Raw genomic sequence first — 15,435 nt, 5'->3', positions numbered from 1 at the left:
GAGAAGATCCTTTGGCAGAAGGTAGGGGTTGAGCTGAGTCTTGAAGAGAACCAGGAAAGCTAGGAGGTTGTTTTGAGGTGGGGAAACATTCCAGGCATGAGTGTTGGCCAGTGGAAAAGCATTTATTTGGGAAATGGAGTATCTTGTGCAAGGTACAGCAAGAAAGTCAATGTAACTGACTTAAGAGTATACATGTGGGAGAGGTAGCCAACCTCGGTTCTGGGTTCACTCTACATCAGTGGTTAATATATAGTCTAAAGTTACTCGTTAGTAGTTACTACATCCATTACTAGAGTCTAAAGTCACTACATGGACCTCATTTGCCTCATTCACAAAATGTGTATAACACATTAACTGATAGAAGGCAGATGAATGAATCAGAGTGATGTCTATTCCAATCTTTGGATGGATAATAAATGTTAAATCAATTTTTTCCAACTTCATTGCACTTCCAGGCCATTTCCAAATCATACCATCTGTTCTCTGGCCATATTCTTAATCCTTTTCCTAGGAGAACCTGAACTCTGCCCCCACCCCCACCCCTGCCCGGGTCCTTAATGGGCTCTAATAGGTAATCCTTCATCTTTTCTTGTCTAGTACCAGACTGTTCCATGCCTTTCTCCCCTTTTTAGATCCCTTTTATATATTATTTCCCCTTTAGAATGTAAGCTCCTTGAAGGTAAGAATTGTCTTGTTTGCTTGCACTTATATTCTTTGTGCCTACAACAGTCAACAGAGTTCTTAATGAATATTTTTTCATATATTTATTTATTTTTTTACTAAAGTATTTATTTCCAGGATACTGACTGCTGTGATGTGATGTGTTATGATATGATATGACTTGAATGTGTATTTAATGTCATCATTAAATTTGGGCATATTTAAAGATTTTGTGTATGACATCAGAGTATTGAAAAATTAATAAATACAAAGAGACTATAGAAATGTGTTTAAAACAGGAAGCTGGGCTAGCTGTACCAAATTTGAAGCTATACTATAAAGTGGCAGTCATCAAAACTATGTGATACTGGTTAAGAAATAGAGTGGTGCATCAATGGAATAGGTTAGGCACTGGAGACACAGTTGTAAAAGACTTAACTGTTTGATAAACCCAAAGACTCCCGCTTCTGGAATAGGATCTTAGTATTTGACAAAAACTGCTGGGAGAACTGGAAGATAATATGGCAGAAACTAGGAATAGACCAACATCTTACACCTCATACAAAATGGGTTCAAGATTTAGACATAAAGGGTGATACCATAGATAAAGTAGGAGAGGAAGGAATAGTTCACCTCTCAGATCTATGGAGAGAAAAACAATTTATGTTTAAACAAGAGATAAAGAATATTATGGAAAGCAAGATGGAAGACTTTGATTATATTAAATTAAAAAGCCTTTGTACAAACAGAAGCAATGCAGCCAAAATTAGAAGGGGGACAGAAAACTGGGAAACAATTTTTACAACCAATATTTCTGATAAAGGTCTCATTTCTAAAACATATTGGGAACTAAATCAAATTTATAAGAATCCAAGTTATTCCCCAATTGAGAAATGGTCAAAGGATATGAACAGGCAGTTTTCTGATGAAGAAGTCAAAGCTATCTATTGCCATATGAAAAAATGCCCTAAATCACTATTGATCAGAGAAAGGCAAATTAAAACAACTCTGAGGTACCACCTCTTACCTATCAGATTGGATAATATGTCAAAAAAAGGAAAATAATAAATGTTGGAGAAGCTGTGAAAAAATTGGAACACTAATGCATTGTTGGTGGATCTGTGAACTGATCCAACCATTCTGGAGAGCAATTTGGAACTATGCACAAAGGGCTATGGGACTGTTCTTACCCTTTGATCCAGTGGTACCACTGCTAGGTCTATATCCCAAAGAGACCATAGAAAAGGGAAAAGGACCCACATGTACAAAAATATTTATAGCAGCTCTCTCTGTGGTGGCAAAGAATTGGAAATCTAGGGAATGCCCATCAATAGGGGAATGGCTAAACAAGTTGTGGTATATGAATGTAATGGAATACTATTGTGTTGTAAGAAACGATGAGCAGGAGGAGTTCAGAGAAACCTGGAAGGACTTACATGAACTGATGCTGACTGAGAGGAGCAGAACCAGGAGAATATTATACACAGTAACAGCAACATTGTGTTATGAACAATGGGGATAGGCTTGGCTCTTCTCAGCCGTGCAACAATCTAAAACAGTTTGCAAGAACTCGTGATAGAAAATGTTCTCAACATCCAGAAAAAAGAACTGTGAATTATGAATGCAGATTGACTCATACTGTTTCTACTTTTGAACTGTTTTTTCCTTCTTGTTTGAGATTTTTCCTTTGTGCTCTGATTCTTTTTGCACAAGATGACTAATGTAGAAATATGTTTGATGTGGTTGTACATATACAACCTATATCAGACTGCTTTCCATCTTGGGGAGGAGGGAAAGAAGGGAGTGGGGAAGAAAAGAAAATTTGGAACTAAAAATCCAGTGAAAACAAATGTTGAAAACTATCTTTATATGTAATATGTAACTGGAAAATAATAAGAATAAACTAAAAAACCCTGTTTACTTCTTATACAAGTTATTGGGTTAATGCATCTAATTCTATTGTTCTTTTTTTTGGGGGGGGCAATGAGGGTTAAGTGACTTGCCCAGGGCCACACAGCTAGTGTCAAGTGTCTTAGGCCGGATTTGAACTCAGGACCTTCTGAATCCAGGGCTGGTGCTTTGTCCACTGTGCCACCCAGCTGCCCCTAATTCCATTGGTTCTTGAGAAGAAATTCATCTCAAAATTTTGAAGAGCTGTCCAGCAGACTAAAAGGTCTATATTTTTGAGGGGATAAAAGGTTATCTTTCTGAAAGCTCAGATAAACTATACTCTTACTCCATCCTGAGGGAGCAGTGGTGTTAATTAGGTAAGATAGTTTGGCAAATATTGACTGCAACTGGTAACTCAGGAAATAAACAGTTCTGAATGCAGAGATCTTCTCCAAGGGCCTTTTAAAACCTTTATGTAACAGATCAGATATTCTAAAATAGATGCAATTATTGGATCCCAGTGGAGAAGAACTTTGGAATATGTGAAATACAGGGAGATCATCTTAAGGCTATAAAATGGAATGAAATAAAGTATGCACTCATCAATAGAGACTTCTATTTTTCTCTTGCAGAAGCCATATCATGAATAATAATGTCTTATTATCCACTTGTTTTATTAGTTCAGATGATATGAGCCCTGAGTCATTCATTAGGATCTATTATGGTTTTATTATTTGTAAAGGCTAAGTTGCTTTTACCTAACTTCAATACTTCAATGGATTTGTGACTTTATTGATGCTGGGATTACCTCCAATATTAAGGGTGGGACAATTCATTCTACCTTTATTATCCTGATTTACTCTTATACTTTTATTTTATATTTTGCAAATTGTTGGTAGGGGTTACAACCAACATACTGAAGGTCTTCCTCTCAATCCTTTGATAGTGCATGGTTTTCATGTGTCAATCAGTAGTCCATCAATAAGCATTTATCAAGTGCCCACTAAGTGCCAGTCACTGTTCTAAGCACTGGGGATACAAAGAAAGGCAAAAGAAAGCCCTACTCTCAAGGAGCTCATAATCTTATGGGTCAACCATCCTTCTGTTTGGGTACATGACTGACCTATCACCTTTTCCCATTCACAAATGTCATCAGAATTATATGATACTGGTTTTAGAGCCAGGAGGTACCTTACAGGCCATTCAACTCTATCCTCATAATTTTATAGATGAGGAAATTAAGAGCAAGAAAGTTTAAATAACTTTCCCAAGGTCACATAGGTAATAAATGTCGGAGGCAGAATTTGTACCCAGGTCTTCCTCACTTCAAGTGCTATGCTGTATCAACTATACCACATTTTTTCATTATCTACTATACTACTATGCCACTATACCACATCAGTGATTGAGTCATTGATAATATCTTCTTCTGTGCAACTTTTCCTTGGGAATATGCTGCAGGCTACTCACACCCAATGGCCTCTGAATTACCCATAAACTTAATTCCATAAAGATCATGGTATTGTATGCATTGTGATCATATAGTATTACTAGATGAATATTGATGCTAAGAAGATAGGCCTTTGTTTCAGGTAGAATCTTGGGGGTCATTGAAAACACGATGCAACTTCTTAATTGAATGTCAATCCACATACTTCCTTCTATTCAATTCTGAGTTCAGTTCACTGTCCACCTGCTCTGTCTCTGAAAGATAAATGTACTAATTTATTAACCCTATGGACTATGCTATTAATTTCATATTTGTCTGACTAATGGACATTTTTTTTTCCTTTTGGATAGTTGGGCTGAACCTTCGAGTGATGATGGGTATTATTTAGGAATCTTTGCAGTATTCCAGAGTTTGATGAAATCACCACATTCATGGGGATACCTTAGGATCATAGGATTGTAATTCTACAACTGGAAGGGCCCTTGGAGATAATCTAGTTCAACCGTACCATTTTACAGATGTCTATAATATTTTGTAAGCATTTGAAATTTTATACCTTTTCAGATTTTTGTTTTTTGATCTTAAAGTGTACAATTATTTTATTTCCTTGCTCTGACAGCAAGAGCATCATTTACACAGGAACCTGCAGCTAGTACAACAACTGACAAAGAGAGGTGTCTCCCCATCACAGGGGACCAGGTTTCCAACAAAGCAACAAGATGGAACTAAATGGCTGAGCTTGACGCATCTTTTCCTTCCCCCTTCCCCCTACCTTCCCCAGAAGAGAAAACAATAATCAAAAGTCACAAAATCAATCAGGACCCAGAACTTTCTAACCAGCAGCTTTGATGAATGAATACAGAACAAGGGAGTTGAAATTACCCACCATTTATAAGTGCATGGGAGCAAGAATGCTAGGAGGGAGTTAATCCCCCCCTCCTCCCCTTCCCCTGTATCCAGAAAGGTGGGGTTTAGGAATGATAGGGAAAACTCCCACCTATAGTCGGGAATGTTTGAAGGTTACGTAAGTCATGGGCAGATAGGGCTTCTTGTTCTGTACTAAAAGAGACCCAGAGGGGGCAGCTAGATGGCGCAGTGGATAGAGCACCGGCCCTGGAGTCAGGAGTACCTGAGTTCAAATCCGGCCTCAGACACTTAACACTTACTAGCTGTGTGACCCTGGGCATGTCACTTAACCCCAATTGCCTCACTGAAAAAAAAAAAAATAAAAAAAAAAAAGAGACCCAGAGAGAGGCTGGAACAAGGATTCTCAATAAATTCAGTTTAGTGATTTTATATCAATCTTGCCTATTTTCCTTTCCAAAGTCCACAGAACTCAAGAGCCATATTCATAGTGATTTCACCACCACTGGGAGGTTTCATCAGACAATAGAATGGAAGTTAGACAGGAGGGTGAAAAGAAAGGAGTAATTTTTTAGGGTCCTTAATGACAAAACAAGTCTCCTCTTTGGTCCTGAGGCCTGGGCCCTCATTTTAGAAAGACAAGAAGGAAACACCAAATGGGACAGATGCAAGCTCCTGGCCCAACAACCTCCATAGAAGACAAAGGGGCAAACTCTCCCCTTATCCTCCACACTCCACGTCTTTCTGTACTTGTCTTTGAAGTCTGGAGATAAAAGCCCCCAAAGCCAGGCAATAGTGGTTATAACTCTAGGGCCATATTCCCCTCTGAGATGGATACCTAGGGATATTTGGGGAGAATAAAGCCCACAGTAGGACTATGGAAGAGATGTTGCCAAGGAGAGATGATTAAAAACGAGTTTGGTCAAATACTGGGTGTACAGTCAGAACCTTTTCTTCTGTCTCTCCCACACACACCCCACCTACCAATGTATCAAACTGAGTTTCCCACTCCTCAGGTCAGGGTAAGAAAACTGGGAAGTCCTCCCTGGACAGAGACTATCTGAAAACAACCGCCCAACCCTTCCATCCAGCACAACAAAGGCTAATTTCTCAGAGTGGGAAGAGGGCAGGAAGGAGGGATGATCCCATCTCCTTTCCCAATCATACATGTGGAACACTTCCCCCAGCCAATCCAGCAGCTCTGTCCTGCAATGCCTTCTTCCTGGGCCAGGAAAGTAGCAAAAGATATCGTGAGAAGGTAAACAAATGATGGTGTTTGTGTGTGTATGCTGTATGGTATAGAGATTCCAGTTGTCTCAGGCTTTAGCCTCCTCTCTGCCCACCCCCAAATCCCCACACACACCCTTTCCCCCACCCCCCCAAGTCCAGCTGCTCCCATCTGTTTGGCCCCTGCCACTCACTTCCCGTAGACGCTTTCATCACTGTAGGCCACATGGAGAAAATAGTCTTCCTCATGGTTGTCCTCATAAAGTTGGCCCATGGTAGCACTAGTAGGAGGGATAGTGTTGTTGACAAAGAAGAATAGGGCATCTTCTGGCCGAAGGTGGATCCGCTTCCGAATTAAAAAGTAGAACTGGCCAACTGTAAGGTCAGAGGGCACCAGGTACTTCCTTTAGTCCCGGTCAGGGACTCTGGCTTTAGGTGCCTTCTCCACAATTACAGGGACTCTGTCAGGGTATTTCTTCCGAATTTTCTCCCCTTCTTTTTTCCGGTACTCGAAAGGATGATCCTCCTTGTATTGGAATTTCATGATGCTCCGCAGCGTCCCCGATCACCCCTAGGGGCCTGGCTCTGGTGGAGTGGATGGATTCTCTGAATCTGGTTTCCCCCGGTCGGAGTCCAGTAAGAGATACGAAGAGCTTTGGCATTGCCAAACACCGCTGCCCTGCTCACTCTGCCCCACCAGACTGCTGAGAGCGCTCAGAACTGAGGCCCCGGGTAGCCCAGGCTGGGAGGTGAGGAGAGAGCCGGCGTGGGGGTGGGGAAATACTGCCCCTTTTCAGATATTTTAAGAATCAGTTTCTCAAACTTGTATTGCCAGAAACACAGACATCCTCTATGCAGATTTGTTCTAGTCCAACTGTGTTTTTTCCCCATATCCGGTCTTTCCAATTCTCTCTTTATGAAATATTTTTAGCTTCTTACTCTCTTCCAGATGAAAGTATTGGTTTATTTCATCATACGACCACTCCCAGTCACCTGCCTGAGTTTGTCTACCACATCAGTAGCTCTTATTCTCACCTCCTTTCCAGCTTTCCACTGCTGCCTTTCCACCTTCAGGCTGAACTCTTTTGGGATGTTGAGAAACTATTTAGACTCATTTCTCAATGATCACAAATTTCCTTCTGGTCATACTGTCCCATTGATCCTGAACCCTTGGATGCTACTAGCATGTTTTCTCTCCCCCCCACTATTTTCTTCCTTATTCACATTCCCCTCAACTTAACACCCCTCCCCAAGAAACTTTTCTAAATCTATCTACCCTTTCCACTATATTGTTTGCAATGAGTGCTCTGTAGGTAACAAGCTTGGCTTGCTTTCATATTAAATTTTTCCCTTCCCCACTCATTCCATCTTCTTCTACTCCCTGAAATCTGATGACACAGTTTCCTTGGCGACCCTTTTCAGCGCTGGTTACACTTTGACTATATTTTCCTCACCCATTGGTCAAGGTGTGGGTAGGATGGTGTTTGGAATACTCCAAGCCACTTCCAGGCTCTCTCTCTCCCTCTATCACTCAGTAATTTCTCCTTATTTAAGGTTCACTCAATTTATATTTCCATAATAGAAGATTCTTATAACTGTTGATTATCAATGTCCAGTATAATCTCCTTCTCTCTCAGAGAGTTCAGTGTCCAGATCATAGTCTTTCCTCCTCAACTCCTGTCCTCATACTAGGGGACTTTAATGTACACATTGATATTCCTTCAAACACTGAACCTCCCAGGTCTTCAGTTCACTCATTTCCCATGAATTCTTTGACATGGTCATAGCATATTACATGCCATTTACAGATATGGTCATACTCTTGATCTTGCCATCACCCATAAATGCCTTCTTTCAAATTCATGAACTCTGAATTTCCCTTCTCTAATTAAACTCTATTGTCATTCCACCTCCAGCCCTGATTTGTAATCCCAAACCTTGTTCTTTGATCTTTCTCTGACTTTTAATCTAACCTCTAAATTCTTTCTCAGACTATCATATCTGAACTGGATATACATGACTCCATTCACCAGCCCAGTCTCTTGGTAAACCATTTAAACTTTAGTCCTCTTTTCTTGGGTCCTACAGCCCCTTATTCTATTGCTAACCTTGTACTGCCAAACCCCAGCCTTGGATTAATCCCACCCATCCTCTGCCTTCACTCCTCCTCATGTTCAACTTAGTGAAGCAGAGAAAATCATGAAACTCCGCTGACTGGGACATCCACAAATTTGTTACATAATATCAACTGGGCTCTACCTGCAGCAAGGCAATCTTTTTATACCTCCCAAATTACTCATAATCTCAATCACCATAGAAGTTTTTTCCCAGATCTTTTTATTCCCAAACACTCCTATCTCATATAAAGAAGTGGCCTTTCTCCTTGCCATGGAATTTCATAGATTCAGTGAACCTCTCTATGGTAGGTGACACAGTGGATAGAGTACCTGTCCTGGAGTCAGGAAGACCTGGGTTCAAATCCTGCCTCAGACACTTAATAGCTGTGTGACACTGGGCAAATCACTTAACCCTGTTTGTTTCAGTTTTCTCATCTTTAAATTAACTGGAAAAGGAAATGGCAAACTACTCTGGTATCTTTGCCAAGAAAAACCCAAATGGGGTCATGAAGTTAGATAGGATTGAAATCACTGATCAACAACAACGATGATTCGCAAATCTATACAACACTCTCCATTAACATCAGAAGGTGAACTACCTAGTACCAATTATAGATCTTTAGTCATTTTTCAGTTGTGTCTGACTCTTCATAACCCCATTTGGAGTTTTTTGGGGGGGGTTTGTTGTAGGTAGTTCACCTTCTGATGTTAATGGAGAGTGTTGTGGTCTGTCCAGGTTGGACTCAACTGAACACTGGTTAAACAAAGGGTCTGATACACTGCACATGGAAGAAGTCACTTTCTAAAAGATAATGTGCGTTTTCAAATAATGAAGAAACATCAAACCTCAAGAAAAAAGTTAGAAGACTTGACCATCTAGTCTTTTCCCTCTCCTCTTTCCACAATCACAACCAGTCTCATTTGGGTCTCTGGGCCCTTGACCTCTTCCTATTCCCCCAGTTCATCTCCTCCACTCTGACTTCCCTTGATTCTATCTTTGGCAGCGACCTCATAATCTTCCAGTTTAAGGTTTCACTTGCCTATCCTTGACTCCTTGACTTTCCCTTGCTGCTGTTGACCTGCTAATCTCAGTAATTACAACTATCTGATTTCCCTACAGCAGCTCCTAAGCTTCTGAGTACATCTGGAAAAAAAATCAAGCTAATTTCACTCACTCTAATTTGAGTCTTATTCTTTCATCAACTCCCTATCTTGTTTCCCATAGCAACTTCTCAAAACCTTTTGCTCCCTTCTGTTACTCCTAGATCCTACCCTTTCCCACCGCTTTCATTTACTGTAGATGACTCAAACTCCTGCTTCAGAAGAAGACAGACCATTTATTTGTTGGGAGCTCAATAGACTCCATTTCTTTACTCACAATTCAAAATATTTCTCTCCTATCTCAGAGGAAGATGTACCTCTATTTTTAAGTCAAATTCCTCTAATAGATCCCTTGGCTTTATCCTCTTTCATCTCTTCCAGAATCTTGTTCCAGTAAATATTATCTGTTTCTTATGTATATTTATTGCTACCTCCCTCCTCATTTGTTCACAAATATGCCTTTCCTAATCTAATATGCTACAAATAAATCCTCTAGAGGACCTTGATTTTGAGTATGACCTTTAATGATTTCTAATTGTGTCACATTGAGCAAGGCATTGGCAGTTAGATTGTACAGTGAATAGAATGTCAGGCCTGGATGCAGGAAAAGCTGAGTTCAAATATGACCTCTGTTGTATGACACTGGGCAAGTCATTTAACCTCTGCTTGCCTCAATTTCCTCATCTGTTAAATAGGAATAATACAGCACCCACCTCCCAGGGTTGTTGTGAGAATCAACTGAGATAATAATTGTAAAGTGCTTAGCACAGTACCTGGCACATTGTGTTATATAAATGTTAGCTATTATTATTTAACCTTCCTTGGCCTCAGTTTCTTCATATGCAAAATGAGTGGATTGAACTAGGTTTCTCAAAGGTTCATTTCATCTCTAGATAAATGATCCCATCAGACTCTGGTCCTTCCCTTGATCCTTTTTAATCAAATTCAACTACCATTCTCCTTCTTCTCCCTTGTCATTATTCAGAAAATATAAATAACTATTGATTTAGGTAGATTTAACTAAGTGAGATAGTAGATAGAGTTTGGAGTTTGGAGTCAGGAACACTTGAGCTTAAATACTGCCTTAGGCACTTACTGGTGAGGTAACCCTGGGTAACCATGGCACATAGTTGGTGCTTAAAATGAGGCTTCTTTCTTTGCTTCCTTCCTGCCTTTCTTCCTATATTCCTACTTCCCAACTTCAAAATTTTCTTTTTATGAAAATAATTTATACATACAAAGAGTGAATAATTTATGAAGCCAGATTTTTGCAAATGATATTCTTGAAAAAATCCCATCTTTCGGGTCCTAAAATTGACGCCAATACTCTGCTTTTTTGTTTGCGTTTGTAATGTATTGATATACTGTACATATTAATGTCCCTTCATACCATTGTTTTACAATTTATCAGCCTCATCAACTCCTATGATCACAACCTTCACTCTACCTCAGCTCCACACAGAAGTGGTTGTATCATTGATTTTTTTCATCACCCACAAATTTTCTCATCTACCATTCATAATTCTGACACTTCTCTGCCTGCCTATGACCTCCTGTCCTTTCAGTTCTCCCTGGGCTTTACCTATCCTAATGTAATTATATATCTTCAATACAAATCCAAGTCACCCCACCTTTCTCTCTTTACTTAGGTCATCACCCATCAAACTTTCTGCCTTCAAAAACCCCGATTCTTTACTTAACTAGTTTAATTTTATAGTTTCCTCTTACACTTTCCTCTTTTTCATTGCCGTTCATCTCTTTCCAGATCCTATGCCTAGATCACTCCCCTCATGTACTATCTCTGGTATTGCTTATATGATGGAATTATATAGCATTGGCTATCATATAGCATTGTACCAGTATGGGGTCTGATCATTAGTCATAAAATTATAGTGTTATTTAATCAGGGGTGATTGCAGTTGTTCAAATTTTGCTTCACTTTTCCCCATATCCATATCACTGCTCTCAATACAAAATCATTATTCTCATTTATTATGATTAAAGTCAGCAGTAAGGATAGATAAACGTGAACTGATTTATTAAACAATCAAAAGACTTATGATGAACCACCAAGACTATTTTCTATCTTTAAACTTTTTAGTTGGAGCAACGTAATCCTTAATATTTACAAATATACACACAACAATGAACTCAATAGAGTTGGAAAAATAAGCAGAAATGAATGTATTTGGAAAAAACAATAATTTATGTGGATCACTATAATTCTACTTTTGAGTGGAACTATCATTATTAGTATGCCTAACACATACACACAAAAGGAAAAGACTAATAAAAGTCTTTCTTCCATTCTTGTTCCCAGTAGTAATTACAAAAGGACCGGAAGTTAGAGAACTCTAATGCTTAAAATGTCTATATCACATTCATCTTCTTAATTAAAAGTATTTCAGTAAGAGGAGAAAGAATACTGGTCTTATAGGTAAACTGCATCAATTCAAGTTCTACCTGTTTGGCATCAGGCCACAGAGTTCTCACCCTTAATCCAGAAAAAACAAAAACAAAAACAGCTTGAAGTTTGCACCAGATGGAATGATGACCCAATAAACAAAAAGAGAAACCTAGTAAGTGAAATCTTCCATCACTGCCTGCAGTTGATGTTGGACAGAAGCTTAGGGGCATTAGAAAAGATGACCCTGTAAGTAGCTATGTGTAGAGGCAGAAAGAACAAAGGGCTGACTGAAGAAAAACTCAGGGTGGTCAGATCTTGAAGTCTAGTGGAACAGCACTTGAACCAGGACAATCCAGGTGAGGTGCTCAGATCTGTCTTGATATGCCAAATTAGATCTCTGAAGTTTGAGGGATTCGAATCTGAAATATCCGGGGGATGTGGGGGGCAAGTCCCAGGAGGGTCAGTACAAGAACCCAGAGGACCCAGAGAAAGATCAGTGCACCTGAAAGCACATCAGGGGTAGAGCCTTTCCTGACACAGAGACCTATCTGAGGAATGAAAGTTTAAGAGAGGAGAAAATCAAGTAAATTTCCAATCAGAATATAAAAAATACTGTAACAACATTGTAAAAAAAAAAAAGCAACTATAAAAGACTTAAAACTTTGATCAAAGCATTGGCCATCCATGTGTCCAGAGGACCGATCATTGAACATTTGATCCTCACAGACAGAGAAGATGAACATAAGGTGTATAAACACACATATACACACATATGTATACATATATACACATATGTATGCATATTTATGTATTTATGAGTGTGTATATATATATATATACATATATATATATAATCACTGAGTAAATTCTTTTTGTTTGACTATATTTAGTTCAAAGGTTTTCCTCCCCTTTCTTTTTCTAGGTTAATCTGAAGGAATGCATTAGGAAAGTAGAAGAAGGGATAGATGAACAATATTGATATAGAAAAAAAAAGAGTGCCATTGAAACTTTTAAAAAATTCACAAAAGAGTATAGAAAGAAGTTCAGAAGGAAATACAATCAGGGCAGCTTCAAAAGTAATGTGTCTAAAACATTATATACTTTTAAAAAATCAAGTGTGAAATGATTCACAGTTTCATATAGAATCCTTGTTTTGCATTCTTTGGTATGTTTAGAAATTTTATTTTGGGGGGGATATTAAGTCCATAATCATAATAAATTTAAGTAAATGATAAAAATAAAATTAAAAATAAGACATAGAACACTAGGAAAAAACATCTTACCTTTCTAAGCCCCAGTTTTCTCATTTGAAAAATGGGGACAATACTTTTTTATCAAAGGATTGTTGTGAGAAAATCTTTTTCTGTGAATTCTCAAAGCATTATAATACTATGAGCTATTATTATTTTTTATCAGTATATGTTAGGCATCATAAAATTCACCTGAATTTACATATTTACTTTTTGGCTATCCATTTTGAAAAGAATAATCTGAACTGGACAAATCCTTGGTGTAGATATTTATGGAAGGAACAATTAAATGATATTTGGAAAACAGCTACTGGACTAGCTGGCAGCTTAAAAGAGGAAGATTTTCTTTGGTTATAAGATGGATTGCTTACAGAGTCCATATAAATGATCAGACTCACAATATTAATTTTACTAATGATGAATAAATAATAATAAATATCCACCCCAATTTTTAATATAAAGGGAAAATCTTTTGAATAGAATTGAAAACTTTTGGAGAAAAGGGAAAAGAAACTTGAAAGAATGTTGCATTATTTATGCTTGTGGACCACATGTGCACTCACTTAAGATCCAGAAAGGGAGCAATGAATAACGATATCTAATACCCTGAAATCAGTAGAAAAGGCAAAACTTCACTTAAGCATAATGATTCTATAGGTATAAATCACCAAAGTTTTCAAAAATAATTTTAATTATATTACTTACAGCTCAGGGGCAGAGGGTAGCCTCTTCTCTAAGGGGAAGGTGGACAAAGTTCAATTGTGGGGCAGTGAAAGGTGGGGGTTCCTCACTCTAAAGAAAGGGGTGGGGCAGCTAGGTGGCTCAGTGGATAGATCACTGGCCCTGGAGTCAGGAATGCCTGAGTTCAAATCCGGCCTCAGACACTTAACACTTACTAGCTGTGTGACCCTGGGCGAGTCACTTAACCCCAATTGCCTCACTAAAAAAAAAGGAAAAGAAAGGGGAGAGGAGGATTAGGATTTTCTCATATTTTCTGGTTTATTAAGCTCCCACCCCAGAATTCTGGGGAAAATCTCTTAAAGGAAGCTTAGGTCTAGCTCATGTCTGTTGTCTCTCCAAAGGGAGTTTATCATTAACTCTGTCTCCTTGAAGAAGCTGCCATGAAAGAGACCAGAGATCATTTCCCCATCTTCTTTATGGATCACAGAGTGGAAAACTTCTAGTCTTAGCCATCAGTCTTCTTTGGTGCAGTCCTTCCCATCCCAGGGATGAAAGGACTAGTAAAAGGTCAGAATACATATATGTCCATCCCTTAGAACCAAATCACACATACCTACCTTCAAGGTGAAGTGCTTCAAACCAATATTCCCTAAAAATTACTTTTTAGATTGTGTACTATGTAATAAAGTGAATGAATACTACTTTCCCTTGTTCTTTTAAGACTTTTTCCCCCAGTACAGGCAAACCTCAAAGATATTTTGGGTTCAGTCCCAGACCACCACAATAAAGCAAATATCACAATAGAGTCACATATATTTTTTGTCTTCCCAGTGTATATAAAAGTTATGTTTATGCTATACTGTATAATGGTATTATGTACAAATGTACAAAAGTGTCTATAACAATTAAAAATGCTTTATTGCTAAAAAATGCTAACCATTATCCAAGCCTTCAGTGAATCATAATCTTTTTTGCTGGTGGAGGGTCTTGCATCTTGTATTTATGTTGATGGCAGCTGACTGATCAGGCTGTTGATTGCCAAAGGCTGGGGTGGCTAGAGTAATTTCTTAAAATGAGACAATGAAATTTGCTGCATTGATGGACTTTTCCCCTCAATTGAACAATTAGAAGTAATCTAAGGGTTATTAATTGCCCTAATTTTAATTATTGTTGTGTATCAGGGAATAGGGAGGCCTGAGGAAAGGGAGAGAGATGGGGAACAGCTGTTTGATGGAGCAGTCATAGCACACACAATGTTAATCAGTTAAGTTCACCATCTTTTATGGGTGCAGTTCATGGCACCCCAAAATAATTACAAAAGTAACATCAAAAATCACTGATCACAGATCACCATAACAATTAAAACACCATGACACCATAATGAAACAAAATGAAATATTGTGAGAATGACCTAAATGTGACACAGATCACAGATACATGATGTGAGGATGTGCCATTGGAAAAATGGTGATGATAGACTTATCTGAGGCAGAGTTGCCACAAACCTTCAATATGTAAACAACACAGTATCTGCAAAGTGCAATAAAGCAAAGCATGATAAAACAAGGTTTGCCTGTTATGACTTCTCTGTTCTCTTACTTTTTAATGTATGTTCATTAGTCATATTTTTTTTTTTGTGGGTCACACAGCTAGTGTCAAGTGTTTGAGTCTAGATTTGAACTCAGGTCCTCCTGAATCCAGAGCCGGTGCTTTATCCACTTCACCACTTAGCTGCCCCGTATTAGTCATTCTTTTTTTTTGGGGGGGGGTCTGGACTTGTGATTTGTT

General features: G+C 38.6%; 1 pseudogene; it reads right to left on the bottom strand.

The window, feature by feature from the left end:
* Positions 1-6,002: 6,002 nt before the first annotated feature.
* Positions 6,003-6,776, bottom strand: LOC122725457 (annotated as a pseudogene).
* Between the last annotated feature and the right edge of the window lie 8,659 nt (positions 6,777-15,435).

The sequence above is a fragment of the Dromiciops gliroides genome, chromosome 4 (assembly GCF_019393635.1).
Source record: "Dromiciops gliroides isolate mDroGli1 chromosome 4, mDroGli1.pri, whole genome shotgun sequence".
NCBI lineage: Eukaryota > Metazoa > Chordata > Mammalia > Microbiotheria > Microbiotheriidae > Dromiciops > Dromiciops gliroides.
This window is presented reverse-complemented; position numbering and strand designations above follow the sequence as displayed.